Here is a 20,374-nt window from a genome sequence, read left to right on the forward strand (position 1 = left end):
ATTGGTACAATCAACAACTTTGCTTCTATAATGCATTACAAAATCTTGAACGTTTTAAAGTTATTTGTAATAGAGTTTACGAATGCCGTAGCCCCTAAAAAAAGGGGCCAGCCCCTTTTTTTTTATTTCTTTGAAAAGGTCTTAAGAATACAAACATTTTTTGTTCTTCCACCCATATAAAATTGTTGATCATTTTTTAGATACAAATGATTGAATATTTCAGGGGCCAGCCCTCTAGATCCTTAATGGGGACAGAAATTCGTGTTTTGATAAGTGGAATCAATTTAAATCATTTATTCAAACATTTTCTCTTCTATGATGTCTAACAAAATATGTATACTTCTCTAGTTATTTTTCGTCAAAGTTTAAGTACTTTGGCCCCCAAAAATCCCTAATTACGTAATATATAGGCGTGGCAATGATTTTTTCAAATAGATATTGGTACGATCAACAACTTTGCTTCTATAATGCATTACAAAATCTTTATCGTTTTTAAGTTATTTGTAATAGAGTTTACGAGTGCCTTGGCCCCTAAATAAAGGGGCCAGCCCCTTTTTCTTGATTTTGTTGGAAAGAACTTTTGTTTCTCTACCACTTTTGTTATATATATCTTAACAAAATATCAACTGATAAAAAGATACAGATCAAAACGTTTGAAAATTTTGAATGAAAATTCGTACTCAATTTTCGTGCCTAGGCGAGCTCCAAGAAATGGCGCCACTGGAGTAAAATAAAATAATAGTGCACAACTTCAGACTATGGACTACCTATCCTGAAAATTTTATAGTCATATCTCTGATAGTTTCTGAGATCAGCTCTGCACAAAATAGGTCGTAAAAAAACTACAAAATGGCCGATAAATCGGTACCGGAAGTGAAGACAACAAAAATTCCAAAAACATATAAAATTCAGATCATGACTCATCATCTGTGAAAAAATCTTTAAAATCGGCCGAAAAGTTTTCGAGAAATCGCGTGCACAAAATTTGGAAAAAATAATAATAACTAGATACGATCTCGTTACGAGTAACGAGTAGGTCTTCCGTTCAATTTTTAAACGATACGATTAAAATATCAATGAAATTTCAGATTTCTCCCTCAGACACTCCCATTTCGATAATGTATACGATTGTTAATACCTTTTTAAATGCTTAACAAAGAGTTTTGCTTTTTAACATACAGCACATTAAAGATTTAAGATTTTAGACCCCTAAAATCTCTAATTACGTCATCAATGGGTTTGGAAATGAGTTTTTACAAATTGATATTGCTGCGATCAACAACTTTGTTTCTATAATGCATTACAAAATCTTGATCATTTTTTAGGTATGAGTAATAGAGTTTAGGAGTCTATTGGCCCCTAATTTAAGGGGCCAGCCCCTTTTTCTTGATTTTATACGAAAGGTCTCATGAATACTAACATGTTTTGTTGTTACATCCATCTAAAATTGTTGATCATTTTTTAGATACAAATGATTGAATATTTTAGGGGCCAGCCCTCTAGATCCTTAATTGGGACAGAAATTCGTGTTTTGATAAGTGGAATTAATTTAAATCATTTATTCAAACATTTTCTCTTCTATGATGTCTAACAAAATATGTTTACTTCTCTAGTTATTTTTCGTCAATGTTTAAGTAATTTGGCCCCTTAAAATCCCTAATTACTTAATAAATGGGCGTGGCAATGATTTTTTCTAATAGATATTGGTACGATCAACAACTTTGCTTCTATAAAGCATTACAAAATCTTTATCGTTTTTAAGTTAATTGTAATAGAGTTTACGAGTGCCTTGATCCCTAAATAAAGGGGCCAGCCCCTTTTTCTTGATTTCGTTGGAAATAACTTTTGATTCTCTACCACTTTTGTTATATATATCTTAACAAAATATCAACTGATAAAAAGATACAGATCAAAACGTTTGAAAATTTTGAATGAAAATTCGTACTCAATTTTCGTGCCCAGGCGAGCTCCAAGAAATGGCACCACTGGCGTAAAACAAAATAATAGTGCACAACTTCAGACTATAGACTACCTTTCCTGAAAATTTCATAGTCATATCTCTGACAGTTTCTGAGATCAGCTCTGCACAAAATAGGTCGTAAAAAACTACAAAATGGTCGATAAATCGGTACCGGAAGTGACGACAACAAAAATTTCAAAAACATATAAAATTCAGATGATGACTCATCATCTGTGAAAAAATGTTGAAAATCGGTCGAATAGTTTTCGAGAAATCGCGTGCACAAAATTTGGAAAAAAAAATAATAATAACTAGATACGATCTCGTTACGAGTAACGAGTAGGTCTTCCGTTCAATTTTTTAAACGATTCGATTAAAATATCAATGAAATTTCAGAATTCTCCCTCAACCACTTCCTTTCAGATAATGTATACGGTTGTCAATATCCTTTAAAATGCTTAACAAAGAGTTTTGCTTTTTAACATATAGCACATTAAAGATTTAAGATTTTAGTCCCCTAAAATCTCTAAATACGTCATCAATGGGTTTGGAAATGAGTTTTACAAACTGATATTGCTGCGATCAACAACTTTGTTTTTATAATGCATTACAAAATCTTGATCATTTTTAACGTATGAGTAATAGAGTTAAGGAGTCTATTGGCCCCTAATTTAAGGGGCCAGCCCCTTTTTCTTGATTTTATACGAAACGTTTCATGAATACTAACATTTTTTGTTCTTACAGCCATCTAAAATTGATGATCACTTTTGAGATACAAATGATTAAATATTTTAGGGGCCAGCTCTCTAGATCCTTAATGGGGACAGAAATTCGTGTTTTGATAAGTAGAATCAATTTAAATCATTTAATCAAACATTTTCTCTTCTTTGATGTTTAACAAAATATGTATACTTCTCTAGTTATTTTTCGTCAAAGTTTAAGTACTTTGGCCCCTAAAAATCCCTAATTACGTAATAAATGGGCGTGGCAATGATTTTTTCTTATAGATATTGGTACGATCAACAACTTTGCTTCTATAATGCATTACAAAATCTTTATCGTTTTTAAGTTATTTGTAATAGAGTTAACGAGTGCCTTGGCCCCTAAAAAAAGGGCCAGCCCCTTGTTCTTGATTTCTTTGAAAAGGTCTTAAGAATACAAACAATTTTTGTTCTTACACCAATGTAAAATTGTTGATCATTTTTGAGATACAAATGATTGAATATTTTAGGGGCCAGCCCTCTAGATCCTTAATGGGGACAGAAATTCGTGTTTTGATAAGTGGAATTAATTTAAATCATTTATTCAAACATTTTCTCTTCTATGATGTCTAACAAAATATGCATACTTCTCTAGTTATTTTTTGTCAAAGTTTAAGTACTTTGGCCCCTAAAAATCCCCAATTACGTAATAAATGGGCGTGGCAATGATTTTTTCAAATAGATATTGGTACGATCAACAACTTTGCTTCTATAATGCATTACAAATCTTTATCGTTTTCAAGTTATTTGTAATAGAGTTAACGAGTGCCTTGGCCCTTAAAAAAAGGGGCCAGTCCCTTTTTCTTGACTTCGTTGAAAAGGTCTTAAGAATACAAACAATTTTTGTTCTTACACCAATGTAAAATTGTTGATCATTTTTGAGATACAAATGATTGAATATTTTAGGGGCCAGCCCTCTAGATCCTTAATGGGGACAGAAATTCGTGTTTTGATAAGTGGAATTAATTTAAATCATTTATTCAAACATTTTCTCTTCTATGATGTCTAACAAAATATGCATACTTCTCTAGTTATTTTTTGTCAAAGTTTAAGTACTTTGGCCCCTAAAAATCCCCAATTACGTAATAAATGGGCGTGGCAATGATTTTTTCTTATAGATATTGGTACGATCAACAACTTTGCTTCTATAATGCATTACAAAATCTTTATCGTTTTTAAGTTATTTGTAATAGAGTTTACGAGTGCCTTGGCCCCTAAAAAAAGGGGCCAGCCCCTTTTTCTTGATTTCGTTGAAAAAAACTTTTGATTATCTACCACTTTTGTTATATATATGTGAACAAAATATCAACTGATAAAAAGATACAGATCAAAACGTTTGAAAATTTTGAATGAAAATTCGTACTTAATTTTCGTGCCCAGGCGAGCTCCAAGAAATGGCGCCACTGGCGTAAAACAAAATAATAGTGCACAACTTCAGACTATAGACTACCGATCCTGAAAATTTCATAGTCATATCTCTGATAGTTTCTGAGATCAGCTCTGCACAAAATAGGTCGTAAAAAACTACAAAATGGTCGATAAATCGGTACCGGAAGTGACGACAACATAAATTTCAAAAACATATAAAATTCAGATGATGACTCATCATCTGTGAAAAAATGTTGAAAATCGGTAGAATAGTTTTCGAGAAATCGCGTGCACAAAATTTGGAAAAAAAAATAATAATAATAACTACATACGATCTCGTTACGAGTAACGAGTAGGTCTTCCGTTCAATTTTTAAACGATACGATTAAAATATCAATGAAATTTCAGAATTCCACCTAAAACACTCCCTTTCAGATGACGAAAACGATTGTCAATATCCTTTATAATGCGTAACAAAGTGTTTTTCTTTTGCACATTTTGCATATTAAAGATTTAAGAGTTTAGTCCCCTAAAATCCCAAATTACGTCATCAATGGGTGTGGCAATGAGTTTTACAAACTGATATTGTTATGATCAAAAACTTTGTTTCTGTAATGCATTACAAAATCTTGATTGTTTTTAAGGTATGTGAAAAAGACTTTACGAGTGGCTTAGCCCCTAATGTAAGGGGTCAGCCCCTTTTTCCTGAGTTCATTCAAAAGGTCTCACAAATACTGACAATATTTGTTCTTACAAGTATCTAAAATTGTTGATCATTTTTTTTTTTGATACAGATGAGACCTTTCGATTGATCCTTAATGGGGACAGACATTGGTATTTTGATTGATGGAATCGATGAGAATCATCAATGCAAGCATTTTCCCTTCCACTATGCTTAACAAAATATGTCTCCTTCTCTAGATATATTGCATCAACGGTTAAGTACTTTGGCCCCTAAAAATCCCTAATTACGTAATAAACGGGTGTCGCAATGATTTTTCCTGATAGATATTGTTACGATCAACAACTTTGCTTCAATAATGCATTACAAAATCTTTATCATTTTTAAGTTATTTGTAATAGAGTTTACGATTGTCTTGACCCCTAATATAAGGGGCCAACCCCTTTTTCTTAAATTCAATCGAAAGGTCTCACAAATTCTAACATTTTTTGTTCTGACATCTATTTAAAATTGTTGTTCATTTTTGAGATACAAATGTTTGAATATTTTAGGGACCAGCCCTCTAGATCCTTAATGGGGACTGACTTTGGTATTTTGATTGATGGAATCGATTTAAATCAGAAATTCAAACATTTTCTCTTCTATGATGTCTAACAAAATATGTATACTTCTCTAGTTATATTGCGTCAAAGTTTAAGTACTCTGGCCCCTAAAAATCCCTAATTACGTAATAAATGGGCGGGGCAATGATTTTTTCTAATAGATATTGGTACGATCAACAACTTTGCTTCTATAATGCATTACAAAATCTTTATCGTTTTTAAGATATCTGTAATAGAGTTTAAGAGTGCCTAGGCCCCTAAATAAAGGGGCCAGCCCCTTTTTCTTGATTTCTTGGAAAAGGTCTTAAGAATACTAACAATTTTTGTTCTTACACCTATTTAAAATTGTTGATCATTTTTGAGATACAAATATTTGAATATTTTAGGGGCCAGCCCTCTAGATCCTTAATGGGGACAGAAATTCGTGTTTTGATAAGTGGAATCGATTTAAATCAATAATTCAAACATTTTTTCTTCCATGATGTCTGACAAAATATTTCTACTTCTCTAGTTATATTGCGTCAAAGTTTAAGTATTTTGGCCCCTAAAAATCCCTAATTACGTAATAAATGGGCGTGGTAATAATTTTTTCAAATAGATATTGGTACGATCAACAACTTTGCTTCTATAATACATTACAAAATCTTTATTGTTTTTAAGTTATTTGTAATAGAGTTTACGAATGTTTTGGCCCTTAATTTAAGGGGCCAGCCCCTTTTTCTTGATTTTGTTGGAAAGAACTTTTGATTCTCTAACTCTTTTGTTATATATGTCTTAACAAAATATCAACTGATAAAAAGATATAAATCAAAACGTATGAAAATTTTGAATGAAAATTCGTACCCAATTTTCGTTCCCAGGCGAGCTTCAAGAAATGGCGCAACAGGCATTAAACAACTACATGCTGCACAACTCCAAACTATCGTCTACCTTTCCTGAAAATTTGATATTCATATCTCTTATGGTTTCCGAGTTTATAGCTGCACAAAATGGGTCGTCAAAAATTACAAAATGGCCGACAATTCGGTACCGGAAGTGACTACGAAAAAATTAAGAAAAATGTATTAAGTTTAGATCACGCCCTAACATCTGTGAAAAAATGGTTGAGATCGGTCGAATAGATTCCGAGAAATCGCGTGCACAAAATTTGGAAAAAAATAATAATAATAATAAATAATAATAATAATAAGAAACAGTACGAAAACAATAAGGTCTTCCGTTGGAAACGGAAGACCTTAATAATAATAATAAGAAACAGTACGAAAACAATAAGGTCTTCCGTTGGAAACGGAAGACCTTAATTAATTGGTTTAATGGAGGATTTTAGGAGAAAAATTGCTTACATAACTACCAAATTTAGAGTTTTTTAAAAAAAATACTGACAATCAAGATAGAGAAGAACGTGAAGATACTGAACCAGGATCTACGTCAGACACAGAATCGGAGTCGGGCGCCGAATTACGATCGCATAAGGACGCCGAATTACGATCGGGTAAGGATGCCGAATTGAGATCGGGTACAAAATCTGCAATCATTATTGAAAGAGATTTGGAAGGATCAATAAAAACCAGAAAAACTGAAAGATTACATAGAAAACTTAAGGATGGACTATCAGGAGTCAGTTATATGTAGACATTGCGCAAAAATCTTGGCGAGCGTGAAGAACCTGAAACGACATGAGAATCAAAGACACAAGAACATCGTGAAAGTCAGAAAGTGCCATTTGGAAAACTGTGGAATATATACATTTAGATTAGAATATCTAGTGTCACATCTCAAAAGATTTCACGAGAAGAAACACGACGATGCAAAGAAATTGGCCAAAACTTCGATTATAAAACTCAGAGGAAGTTGGAACAACAATACTAAAGTTAGGGCATACCAAAAGAAAAGAATGATGGAGATGGAGAATATCAATGTCCGCTAGTATCAGAAAAAGAAGGAAGAATGGAAGACATTCTCCCAAGTTGATGTTACAGAAGATGAGCAGGAAACATTGGATTTTGATATCCTGGATGGAACCTGAAATGACACCCTATTTGAGGGGATTTGTGGTGAAGAGGAGAAAGTAAATGGAAAAGTCTCGGAGGATTCCAGTGATAATATGCAGAGGCGACCGTTGGAAGCAGAAATGATCGAGGAGGACGAGGCCGTGAACCATGATCCAACTGAAGATGTGCAGCGCTAGGAGCCTGGTTCAGCGACAGACGTCTCAGACATGGTTGAAACGATAACAATAAATCTTATAACAGCGAGAAGAATTACACCAACTGGCATTTGAACAGTGAAACCTAATAGGAGCCTAACTATGTTAGGCTGTTATCTAGTATAAATATAGGGTAAAAAATGTGTAAAGGGACTTCTCAATTATTTCTGCCTTACTTGCTGTAATATTGGTGTACAATACAAGTTGTTATACAAAAGTTTGGTGTTGTTCTTCATTGATCTATTAAGATCGCAATTCCGACGCATGTGTTGATGGTAGCACAGGACCCAAGTAATTTGGTGACGTCCTAGGTTAAAGTGGAGTTAGACATATTTGTTAACATCATCACCCCACAGTCGCGTTACAGATATCTTTCGCTTAAAAGTATCAATGTCTTCATCTTCTACTGGTTGTGAATAAAACAAAGTAATAACCCAATCGTCATGGTTTTTTCGATCATCCTGATCATCTTAGTTTTTGTCATCCTCACTTTTTGCATAAGCATGAATTGATAAACATGATTTTTACGAATTTGTTTAAGAAATATTTAGTTTAAATTTGTTTAGTTATAATTTGTTATCTCGTTCATAAAATATTCGACGTACGTTTATTTAATCGACAATGACCGAGTGAGCTTCAGTTATTATTTATCCATGCGTCACCAAGTATCCTCGAATCTGTGTTGCTTACAGGAACTGCGGAACTTAATAAATCCAAACATAAATTGACAAGAGCTCATTCCGTAACAAGTATATTACAAGAAAAAAATCTTGACGCAAGCTCATTCCGTCACAAGTATATTACAAGAAAATAATATTGACGCAAGCGTGGAAGATTTTAGGCCGCAAAACCGTTAAAGGACACTTAAGACATATCGCAGCACAGTTATGGCTGTCAATAAACTCCGTTCAGACAAAAAGTACGGGAAATGTGCATTATGACATCACAGTATATTACAAACCTCGAAAGTACTTATTAATCTATTTATTAGAAAAATTAACTTATACTAATCTTTTAATTCAAAACAACAAATGCTATTACTTACAATTTTGATGTCCGTTATATCGTAGACACTGAAAAATAAGCGAGATGTCGTTCTCGCTGTACTACAAAATATGACGTCATATGCTTCAAAATGACGCATTAAGTTAAATCATTGAAGGCTATCGTGCTCTTTTATAGCGAAGAAAAATAAATGTCATACATTAACGGAAAAGTATAAATGAATATTTTGTTTAAAATTATTATTATACTCTGTCCCGGGTTTTTGCTTCTACCACTTTTTGCCAAATATTTCGATAATCATAATTATCTCTTTACCCAAAAGTGTTTCATTCACTAGAAGGAAAAATGCCTTGATTATCTGCCATACAATTGCTTCTCAATGTCCACCTAGTTTATGATACGAGCGAAAATTGAAACCTTACGGGAATTTAACATTGCAGAAAATGGCTGCCACTTCGAAAGGGGCCTGTAATTATTTGAGGATATTCGTGAAGAATCGTAACGTTACGTCGATGACGTATGCTGACGTCGAGCACGTTGCCGTTGTTCGCGCAGACTTTCGGGATGTTTCGGTATTTGTCCAAGTATAAAACATACAGCTTCCGAGGATAACCAAACATATCCTATAGTCTGCTTTTTGACTATAAACTATAAACCATATAATTCTAAAACATATATATCTATCGTATACATATATCATCACACAAAACAAGATGCCGAGTTCCAAGAAGGGGAAGTCAGCGAAGTCAGTGAAGTCTATGGAGGTATACAATAATTCATTGTGTCAGTCATATCATTTCAGATTCTTTACGATGAGTGCAATATATTTGACTTCACTTTTTCTTTGTATGGGCCTAACGTTAAAATCCTATGCCTCATACATATGCAATCCTGTATAACTCTATTTATATAAGTTTAAATGATAACTCTACTGTACCTGATATTGAAAATGTTAACTTCCTGTAATTTCCAAATGGTGCACAATACATTTTCACAAAATTACGACACAAGGATCCATGATCAACACACATATCATAGTCAGTTTGAAATAATGTCCCGAATTTATGAATGCTAAGAATCCAATTTTTAATCCAAATCAAACATTTCCACTGCTGTCTGCTTCGTATGATGTCACTATAAAATATTTGACCTTGCCCTTAAAATACAAATGGGTGCCACGTCTTTTTGCACCCCGTTCAATTACATCCATATGTTTATTATATATTTAGGCTAGCCTGATATTGTCTTAGGCCAGTTTTACACTACATGATAAACTGAAGTCAAAAATTTCAAGTCTATAATAATATATCATGAGCCATTCACAACTTGCAACATGAATATAGGTGTGAAAATAAAAATGGGAAGATATATTTCCAAGAACATTTTTTCTATTTTTAAGGAGGAGGGGCAAAAGGGGTGTGAAAAAAAATGTAAATTGTGAATGGACGTTTATGTGCAATATAGTTTAAATATGATTATCCCACTTAGAGCGAATAGCATTCTGAGTTAGATCATCAACTTTTAAGATATTTTTAACTCAAGATTTTTTAAATTCAAAACTTTTTTTGGTAAGTCAATTTGTAATTAATTTTAATTTAGTTACCGGTATCTGATTAAAACTAATAATTTCATTTATTAGAAAGGAGTAGTAGTAAACTAATGTGTTTGTCTTTATATTTGTTTTTAAAAGGTAGGTATTTCTAAATGAGTAGTCAATAACCAAATTGGAATGATTTCTGAAAAAACCACTGCATTGTGGGGGGGGGGGGGTAAATCCTCATGAGTGTTTTTTCTGGGGGGGTTTTAAAGATTGAGAGTCTAAAAACTGGTGGCATCAAACATCAACATTATTTTTTGGAGTACACTTTTGATGATCAAGGTAGTCTTGAGCTTTTTTAAAAAACTGTATTGCATTTATTCACACTTTTAGTTGTTTTTTTCTCGAAATAAATGCATATTAAAAGTAATTAGATTTCAAAATGTTTGTCAAATAATATATCTCTTTACTTTGATTGTTGTGCTTGGCGTAGAATGAAATTCTTTTTTTTCCTTGTACGAGGCCATCTTCAAGATGTAGCCTCAATACTTGATCCAACTGCTGGGAAAAGGGATGACTTGGATCCCCATAGCTTTATGGGAACACCACCCCTTGGTCGAGTCTAATTACTCTGTGCGTGGAGGTTTTCGAGTTGAAGACATCAGAGACCTGAAACAAAATCATCACCAAAACCATAAAGTATGCTATAAATATACATCAGTTATAAACAAGAAAAATGTTTATTTAGACAAGTTAAATGAATCAATGTGAGAGTTGATGTTATTTTGCGGTTAAGAATTTCAAGGTCAAAATCTGTTTTAGATGTGTTGTTAGGACGAATAAAACGTTTATGCAGCCCAAAATAAATTTGGTTATGCTTTCCAAATGTTCAATCAATTTTAAGAATTATTTCTTTACATCCTTATGTACATTTAATTAACATTTAAAAACTTACCAATTTTCTTGGACAAAGTAGTATATGGGGATGTCGTGTTTACTGTTAAATGGGCTCTGGTATCTCTAGTGTTAATCTGATGTCTCAGAGGAGGATTGGTAGCACTGGTGGTTTCTTTTGTTGTTTCCATGGTACTGTAAGTTACCTCTAAAAAATAAAACAATAATGATATATGAAGCTTTTTGAATTCCTAAAAGGTTTATAATTATTTTTTTTATTAATTTTTTTATGAATATTTAATGATAAAGATAGTGAATAAAATATACATTATATTCAAGAAAGAATTTACTTTTTTAAATTTCATATATACCCTTAGACTCGACAGTTTTGTCATTAATTAGATAACACTGCGGGGTTTTCCTTCAAAAAAACCCAATATGTTTCTCGCAGCAGCTTGAGACTTTTATTCAACCATCTTTTATTATACAATGCCAGTAAGAGTTATAACTCCTACATGAAACTCTACTACACATTTCATAGTAGAAAAAAAGTATAATTGACCCGATTGGCCAATCTTATGACGTTAAAAGTCACGTGACTTAATCTAATTCACATTTTCTCACGGTGAAATCAAATATATTGGAGCAAAAATCGCATATGTTCTGTTTGAATAATGCATAGGCGTAATCCATCTAATTCGGTGTATATAAATATCTTCCCTGTAGAAGTTAATAGTTACTTTATTTTTTTCTAATTGGCCCTTTGATCACGCAGTTGATCTCCTTTCCGGAGATTTCCATTCGACATTATAGAGGGAAATATTTTTAATATATATATAAATACACTTACTATGCAGTCTTTAATCTGGAGATTTATACCGCTAGTAACAACCCCAAAGGCATCAAAGTAAAGGTGATTTCCTTTATTGGATTATGCCCAAATGGTAAGAAACCTGACAATAACAAAACACACTATTACAATTCAATCTCAAATAACAATACCTAAAAACAAACATGCAGAATTGTGACAGTTATTGGTGACCATGCTTTCTCTCTGTGTGTGTGTGTGTGTGTCTCTCTCTCTCTCTCTCTGTGTCTCTCTCTCTCTGTGTCTCTCTCTGAGGTCTCTTTTTATGTGACCTTTATTTATTTATTTATTCTGATTTTGGTTTCTTGATCAGTTGTCTGCAATAAAAAGAAAGAGTAATTAAACATTTTGTATAATGTCATTTATCAGAAACAAGGTGCATTAGTACAATTTATGTTTCAGCAGTGGGTGCAATATTATTTTTGTATATTTTTTAAAAGTTACTCACATTTCTGACACATTGTTTTGTTTTCTCTTCCCCTCTCTCTGTACCTTTTCAAAAGTATTGGTGGGGAATATTTGTTTAAGTTGCGATGATGACACATTTAGGATTGTGCCATTAACTTCGATGAGATTGCTAAAATAAGAATTTGAAATTACATGAAATGATTTCTGATATAAAATTGAAAAAAAGAAGAAATTCCTTTCAAAACTTGAATGCTATTTTGTTTTAGTGAATTATTTACAACTTGCATTTTATTTCATTTACTTTCTTATTAAGCAAATACATTACTGCGTTAGATTTTGATGCTTTATGATTATGGTGATATATAAATCTTAAATTATACGAAAACAATTTCAATAACCTTTCAATTGTATCTATAAATACCAGTTGGTAAACAAAAATGTAAACCTAACAACAATAAGAATGGGTATAAGTGGAAATAAATTTTAAATCATATATTAATATTAATTATGCATAACATATACCTTTCGAAAGAGACGGATTCCACACCTCCTCGAAATTCCTCCTCTTTTTCGGGGGCGTTTTCTATTTTCTACAATAGTACAAATTTAAATATATGAGTCAGGGGGTACTATATAACGATAAATTTAATTTTTTATATTTGATTGATAAGATTATAAAGAAAATCGAGATCGGCAATTAAGATAAAGATTATTTATCAACAAGATAAACATATTTTAAAATTTAAGGTACGAGTTAATTTACGAGTTAACCAAGAACTAAACACTACTTTCTTAACCAAAAACGCGGAATTAAAATTTCCGGAAAATCAATTTTTAAAGTCTAATATCGCTGTAGTGCATTGTCCGATTTAAAAACGGTTTTCAGTTTCGTAATCAGCATGAAAATTACCGTAAGATACGTTTGTTTAATTTTTAAAATTAAAAAACATGAAAATTTAAAAAAATGATTTTGCTTCCGGTTTCGACCGGAAGTGTCCGAATTTAGTTTCCAGTCTTATGTCATAAGTAAAATGATAGTTCTACCTTTTTCTATTAATTTCATAGCTTTATCTCAAGTCAAAAATGAGAATAGCTCCGGACAAAATCACTTTTTAAAACGTGAAAAACGTCAATATCTGACGAATTTGATGATGGCATCAAATAATGTTTTCAATTCATAGAGATCTTTTAGATACACATAAAACCTGTAAATTTCAAAGCAATCGATGCAAGCGTATTTGAAATATTTGAGTTGGAAAAAAATAAAAAAAGAATAATAAGAATATGAATAAAAAGAAACCGCAGAAAAGTACTTATGAAAATAATAATTATGATAATAGTAATTATAATAATAAAAAAAAAATAAGAGCCTTCCGTTAAAAACGGAAGATTCTAAAAAAGATAAAGAAAAAGAAGCAATGCTATAACACTAAGGTTTTTTTTTAATGAAATATCTTTACTATATTCTTTGACGTATTTTAGATTTATCAAAAGAAATATTAGTTATGACTACTTTTAAGTATTCAAAGCCTCCATAAAGTATTCATATATATATATATATATATATATATATATATATATATATATATATATATATATATATATATATATAATGTTAGAAGAACAATTACTTCAAATATAGTAGAAGGGGTGGAGTTGAAGGCCAGTTGACCTCGGAATTCATTTTCTGCCTTAAAGGTCATATGAAACGATTTTTAACACTATGATTTTCTTTCATGAATATAAAGCTTGGTATAAACAAATGTTAAAATACATGATGTAAGATTTCTTTGCCTTTGCATTACTGAGAAATAACCGAGAAAACTGAGCACCTGAAAAAATTCTTACCCGCTTATCGTTCTTGATTTTGTGGATTTATGACGTCACAAAGACCCACCGATGTAAACAATGCATTAAAACTAGTGTAATTTTACAGTAGTTTATTGATTAAATTTTAGTAATTTTTGCATATATGAACGTGTCTTTCTTTTCAAATGAGATCATTTGATTTCGTAGTAGCCTACAGATGACTTAGTTTTAATTGGTCGTTAATGAATAAATCTAATATCAGCTTCTCACAAAAGTAAAATCATGATGAAGATCCCGTACTGAAGTGGAAATTTAACAAAAGAAATGCTCCAACATTTACAGCTGATTAATGAATTATCCTTATCCTTTTGAAATAGAAACATCCTTTTCTTCTTCGGTACGTATAATGATTGAGCTACATTTAAAGGGAATTAAAGCATTTAAATTGATTTGATTTATTTTGTCACATGAAAAAGTATATAAGGCAGGCCAATGAAAATGTTTGAGGCATTGTGTACATAGTTTGTATTTAAGAGCTGCTATAAAATGCCGCAAAATTATTCTTAAATTTTATTTCGAAATAATATAAATTTCTGACTTATTGATATATACATGTAGCAATATCTTTAGAAAATACTTTGTGTACACGTGTATTAACGTTTTATTAAATTAGATCGCGGAAATATGGCATTTCAGGATTTAGAAATGTATCGGTAAAATAAATCGGTTGTTTGATAAAAATAGTTGTGAACGAATGTGAAGATAATCAACAGATTTTATTAAGAACAAGCATCAATAATGATAAAAAAAACGATAGAAAACATTGCGGAAGAAAGTGAGATAAAAGGAATCTGTGAGTAAACACCGCACATACACGTTTTAAAATCAAAACACCGCACATTCAAGTACACGTTTCAAAAACAAAACATTTGAAGAAATTTCTCTTAGACTAAAAATAATTAAATGGTAGCATATTTGTGAATTTGAAAGTGAAACAAACAATATAATCGTGAAGCGAATGAGGCACAATGAGGCCTACAAGTTGTTTAGAAAAAAAAAATTAATGAATTTGCATGGACGTGCAAATGGGAAAAAACGAGCAGACTTATTTTTGAATTTGTCAATTTCATTAAAAAGATCAAAATAAAACATATAAATATGCTTATATTAAAATTATATTATACTTGCATGTGGATCTATGAAGAAAATCATTTATTCTCCCTGCAGTCTAGAAACTGAATATCATTATGTACACGCTATTACATGTAAATGAAAACGCACACGATTTCATTTCTTGAGAGAAAAAATACTGACGTGGTTGATTATTGTATAATTATACAAGTTTTTATATAAAATAGTATTTTTTTTCTTTTAAAATGCTGCAAAATGACATGGATATTTGTATTCACAGCATAGCTTTATAAGGCGATTGGGTGTTACTGACGTCATAAGCAAGGGAGGTAAGCCGCGTAAGTCAATGTTCCTTATCCCGATTAAGTAGTTTTGATCGACTGTGGCGCTCACATTTTGCATAAAATATCCAAAAAACAATGTCAGTCTTATTAAATAGGCACTTATGAACTCATTCCCGTATATAACTCAATATGGTCAGGATATTGTTTCATATGACCTTTAATGGCAATGATGTTATAAGTTGATTCTGCTTCGATACATGAGTCTTCTGCGATCGTTCCCCAGAGTGTTAGGTTCGCGGTCCGGTTTTCTGAGGAAATCTGAATCTCACTGCGAGATTTAGTTATCTTGGCAACGTCTCCGATCTGCAAGGTTATTTCATGAATTAAAATTAGAAGTACAAGCAATACTTGAAACAGTTAGCAATAATTTAGCTACTGATATTTATGTAATCTGATTAAAGAACTAAACTTTTATTTAAAAAAAAATATAAAAAGTATGTATTGTATTATGTACCTTTGTAAGCATTAACAAGAGAAAAGCTGTCAATGTGACAGCAAACCGGGGTTTTTTTTATGTGAATTGTATCCATAATCCATGTCAACACGTATCCAGTGAAATGGAGTACCCTATATACAACATTTTGCAAAAAAATGACCAAGTTCAAAAGCTGGTATTTTTTTCATAAATAATCAGAAATCAAAATCCTAGCAATATGCACACCTCTGATATATGTACAATTGATCTGCAAAAGAACAACTTCCTATCTTGAGAACTGTAGGAGGAGTTATCCGTACAATGAGGGTACCCTATATGCAATATTTTGCCAAAAAAATGACCAAGTTCAATAGCTGGTATATTTTTCATAAATTATCAGAAATCAAAATCCTAGCAATATGCACACCTCTGATATATGTACAATTGATCTGCAAAAGAACAACTTCCTATCTTGAGAACTGTAGGAGGAGTTATCCGTACAATGAGGGTACCCTATATGCAATATTTTGCCAAAAAATGACTAAGTTCAAAACCTGGTATTTTTTTCAAAAATTATCATAAATCAAAATCCTAGCAATATGCACACCTCTGATATAAGTACAATTGATTAGCAAAAGAAAAACTTCCTATCTTAAAAACTGTAGGAGGAGTTATCCGTACAATGAGGTTACCCTATATGCAAAATTTTGCAAAAAAATGACTAAGTTCAAAACCTGGTATTTTTTCGATAAATTATCAGAAATCAAAATCCTTGCAATGTGCACACCTCTGATATATGTACAATTGATCTGCAAAAGAACAATTTCCTATCTTGAAAACTGTAGGAGGAGTTATCCGTACAATGAGGGTACCATTTTGGCAGCCGCCCGCCATTTTCACCATTTTAATAACCGGATTTTTCCGTTGGAAAACCCGGTTAAAAACTACTTTCATTTTTAACAAATAAAAACTTTTAAAGCTAAAATTTAAAGGCCGCTGCAAAATTGTATATATATATATATATATACATATACATATATATATATATATATATAGAGTACCCGCAACGTTATTTTTTACAAGATAAACGATAGGATAGGATTCATGCACGAAAGGATAGGATTAACGCACGATAGAACAGTATACACGCACGATATGATAGGATTGATACACGATAGGAGTAGTATAGGCGTCTGTTTAACCCCCCCAAAAAATGGGCTATTGTTTAAAAAAGAACAATAGGAGAACAATGGGGGAGTATCGATTGGAGGCAGGTGGGGACCACCTGCCCCACCTCTCCCCCTAAGATTTTTAACCCCCCAAGACAATGGAGATTTATAACCCCACAAGAAATGGAGATTTATAACCCCACAAGACAATAAAGATTTTTAACCCCACAACACAATGGGTATTGTAGGGGGGTGGGGGGTGGTCACTCGACCCGATATATGTAGACCACCAAAACACAACGGGGTATTGTATAGAGATGACAAAAGCAAGTATTTGTCATTGACCTTAACAAAGAGGAAAGGGAAAGGAGACCTGAGTGAAGTAAAACTGAACGTGTACTTTTAAAACAGGGTTAGAGTAAGGACACGATCCTATGAATGAAAATGGAGTAGATTGATTACCCGAGCGTAGTAAAAGAAAATTGATATGGAGTGAAAGGTGTCCTTTTAAATATACAGAGTGGAAACTATGAATGGAGATCGGCTAGATTTGAATATCGGTGTTGTTTGAGTAATGATACGGAAATTGGGTAGATTTAAATCTCGTTGTCGCTTGAGTAAAGATACCTGAACGTAAATGTCTGAGTAAAGATGCCTGAACGTGAATATTTTTCTATCTATCTTTTTCTTTCATTCTCTATCACGTTTTAACCTAAGGGACACGGTTGCGTGAGAAAATTCCACCTTCTGTCAGTTTGAAGCAATCTCGACCAATTGTAATATTGTAGAAAATGCTGCTAGCTACAAGGAATGTTTTTTCTGTCTATCTTTTCTTTCATTCTTTAACAGGTGGTTAATCCTGAGGAACTTTACTGCGTGAGAAAACACCGCCCCCTGTCAGTTTGAAGCAATCTCGACCAATCGCAATATCGTAAAATACTGCTGACTACAAGGAATGTAACTTAGACAATTTCATTTTCTGACCAGCTCGATCGGACCAACATGGACACGAACTGTCGGTTAATTAACGGCCGTGCTGTGTGCCCGCCAGGTAAATAGCGGTTGCATTACATGTGTTCGAAATGATAATACGGTCATATATTTTTTGATGAAATATTTATGATTCTGTTTTATTTTCAGTGCATTTTATCACTCTAAGAATGCGGGACCAGGAGTCCGATGAATGTAAGTCATTGTTTGTTGAGTTGGTTTTGTATTAACATTGTTATTTATTCGTGTTCTTGTTATTTATTCGTTTTGTTTGTTTTCTTGTTTTTTTTGTTTTTTTCTTGTTATTTTCATTACAAACGCCGAAGGATAGTACTTTGGTATTTTTGCTCATGTATATTGTTTCTAGTTGTTCGTTTATTTCAGATACAATCCCTCATCGTTCAACCTCGACGAGCATAACGATTGACAGTGAACGGACACGCGTGTTAATCCAACCCCTGGTTACTACCCTGTTATGCACTTGAGTATTCACCCCCTAGCATAACCACAAACATCAATCTATTCCCAGTCTCGTGAACATTGTTCCATTGTCCTTTCTACTTAGGTCAGCACACACACTACCCCCCCCCCCCCCCCCTCACTACTCAGGCTAGTACACATACTACCTTCGCCCCCACCTGTAATACTACTTGTGTTAGACATCCCCCCTTTCACTTCTTAGGTAAGGAACCTACTACCCCTCACCACCCCCTCTCCCACTACTCAGACTAACAGCCAGACCTTCAGGAACACCAATCATTCAGTAATCAAAGTAATTATGTTTATCTTTTTTAAAACTTATATTTATCTGATTAATAATTGGTTTTGCATGGTTTTATTCTTTCAATTTATTCCATCATGTTTTAATTATATATGTTCAAGAAATTTTCCTTTTTTACATGATGTATTAATACCTGACACTGAAAGTTTTGTGTATGTAAGAAATAAGTCAACTAATGATTAAAAAAAGTGTATTGATATTCTTATTATATTAAAATACATTACTGTATTGATTTCAACAAGAAAATAGATCAATTTTCATTGGGTTTTTTTATTACAGCTCTAGACATCAGTATAACGTCATTGGTTCTGGCCCTCCTCCTCCTGCTCGGATGGATAGCAAAGAGGCTTATGAGACACTGCACCCGAGTGAGGAGGAGGAGCAGAGGATTGGAAACTATTCCAAAGGAACGTGTATGTACTTATTTGTTTTACATTAATATTTTTGAAACTCTTAAATCATTCATTCTGAGTCATATTAATTTCAGTTTGCATGTAAAGTTTCCCAGTAAAAAATTTTGTAGCATAGATACATACTTATGTCTTTTGTTTTATACATAGTTTGAAATGGAACCCCGTCAAGGGATCAACCCACCGCCCCAAAGACCAACTGCACCATCCCCGCCACCCCAAGCTAGGTCTCTACCAGAGCCACCCCCGCGGGCGCCTCCAGCCAGGTCTCTGGCACAGCCACCACCGCGGGCGCCTGCGGGGGGGGGGAGAGATATAATCTCCGCTCAGCAAAGAGGTAATTCAATGTTTAAAGTTCTCTCTCTCTCTCTCTCTCTCTCTCTCTCTCTCTCTCTCTCTCTCTCTCTCTCCAATACCAATGTATTTTTTTTACATGAAAATATGAACAAGCTCTTAACATTTCTCTTTCAAAATATGACGAACTGTATTTTTAATTTTCATTTTTTTTCAAAACCAATTTTATATATATATATATATATATATATATATATATATATATATATATATATATATATATATATATATCTTTTTTCTCTTTAATTTCAGACCTAGGACAGAGTAGATGGGGCAAATCGGCAAGGTCTTCCAAGAAGAAGAAGATTGTTTTTTTTTTAATTATTAAATTTGTTTTTACATGATTTCAGTATTTTCTTCTTTTTTGAAATGAACAGGAAGGAATGTCATGCGCGGATCCAAGAAAACAAATCGAAAGGAAGGGGGGAGGGGGGGGGTGTGACAGTTATTTGAATTTACCTGGGGATTTGAGGTGTGTTTTTTGAAATTTTATAATATAATTTTTAAAAAAATGGAATTTTGAAGGGTATCTCTGACTCGTCCCCTCCTCCTCCTTTTCTAGATCCGTGCATGAATGTTGCGTGATCCGTCCGCAAGTCGTAAAATTATAGAGGTTTAACCCTCCTAGTAAAGTTTATCAATCTTCTCGTAATTGAATCATTGATATATGATAAAGGGAA

The 20,374-nt window shown here is 32.8% G+C and overlaps 1 long non-coding RNA gene across 3 annotated transcripts; it reads left to right on the plus strand.

Annotated features, from left to right (window-relative positions):
- Window positions 1-10,432: 10,432 nt before the first annotated feature.
- LOC117686380 (uncharacterized) lies at window positions 10,433-19,841 on the plus strand. 3 transcript variants are annotated; one of them, XR_010712347.1, is made up of 6 exons: window positions 10,433-10,820; window positions 18,009-18,210; window positions 18,300-18,344; window positions 18,534-18,921; window positions 19,210-19,343; window positions 19,491-19,841. It is a non-coding gene; the product is annotated as an uncharacterized lncRNA (long non-coding RNA). The 3 variants fall into 3 exon arrangements; XR_004599562.2 differs by lacking the exon at window positions 10,433-10,820 and having other exon boundaries at window positions 17,440-18,210; XR_010712348.1 differs by lacking the exon at window positions 10,433-10,820 and having other exon boundaries at window positions 17,443-18,210; window positions 18,534-18,714.
- Window positions 19,842-20,374: the final 533 nt, after the last annotated feature.

This window comes from Magallana gigas, chromosome 1, assembly GCF_963853765.1.
Source record: "Magallana gigas chromosome 1, xbMagGiga1.1, whole genome shotgun sequence".
NCBI lineage: Eukaryota > Metazoa > Mollusca > Bivalvia > Ostreida > Ostreidae > Magallana > Magallana gigas.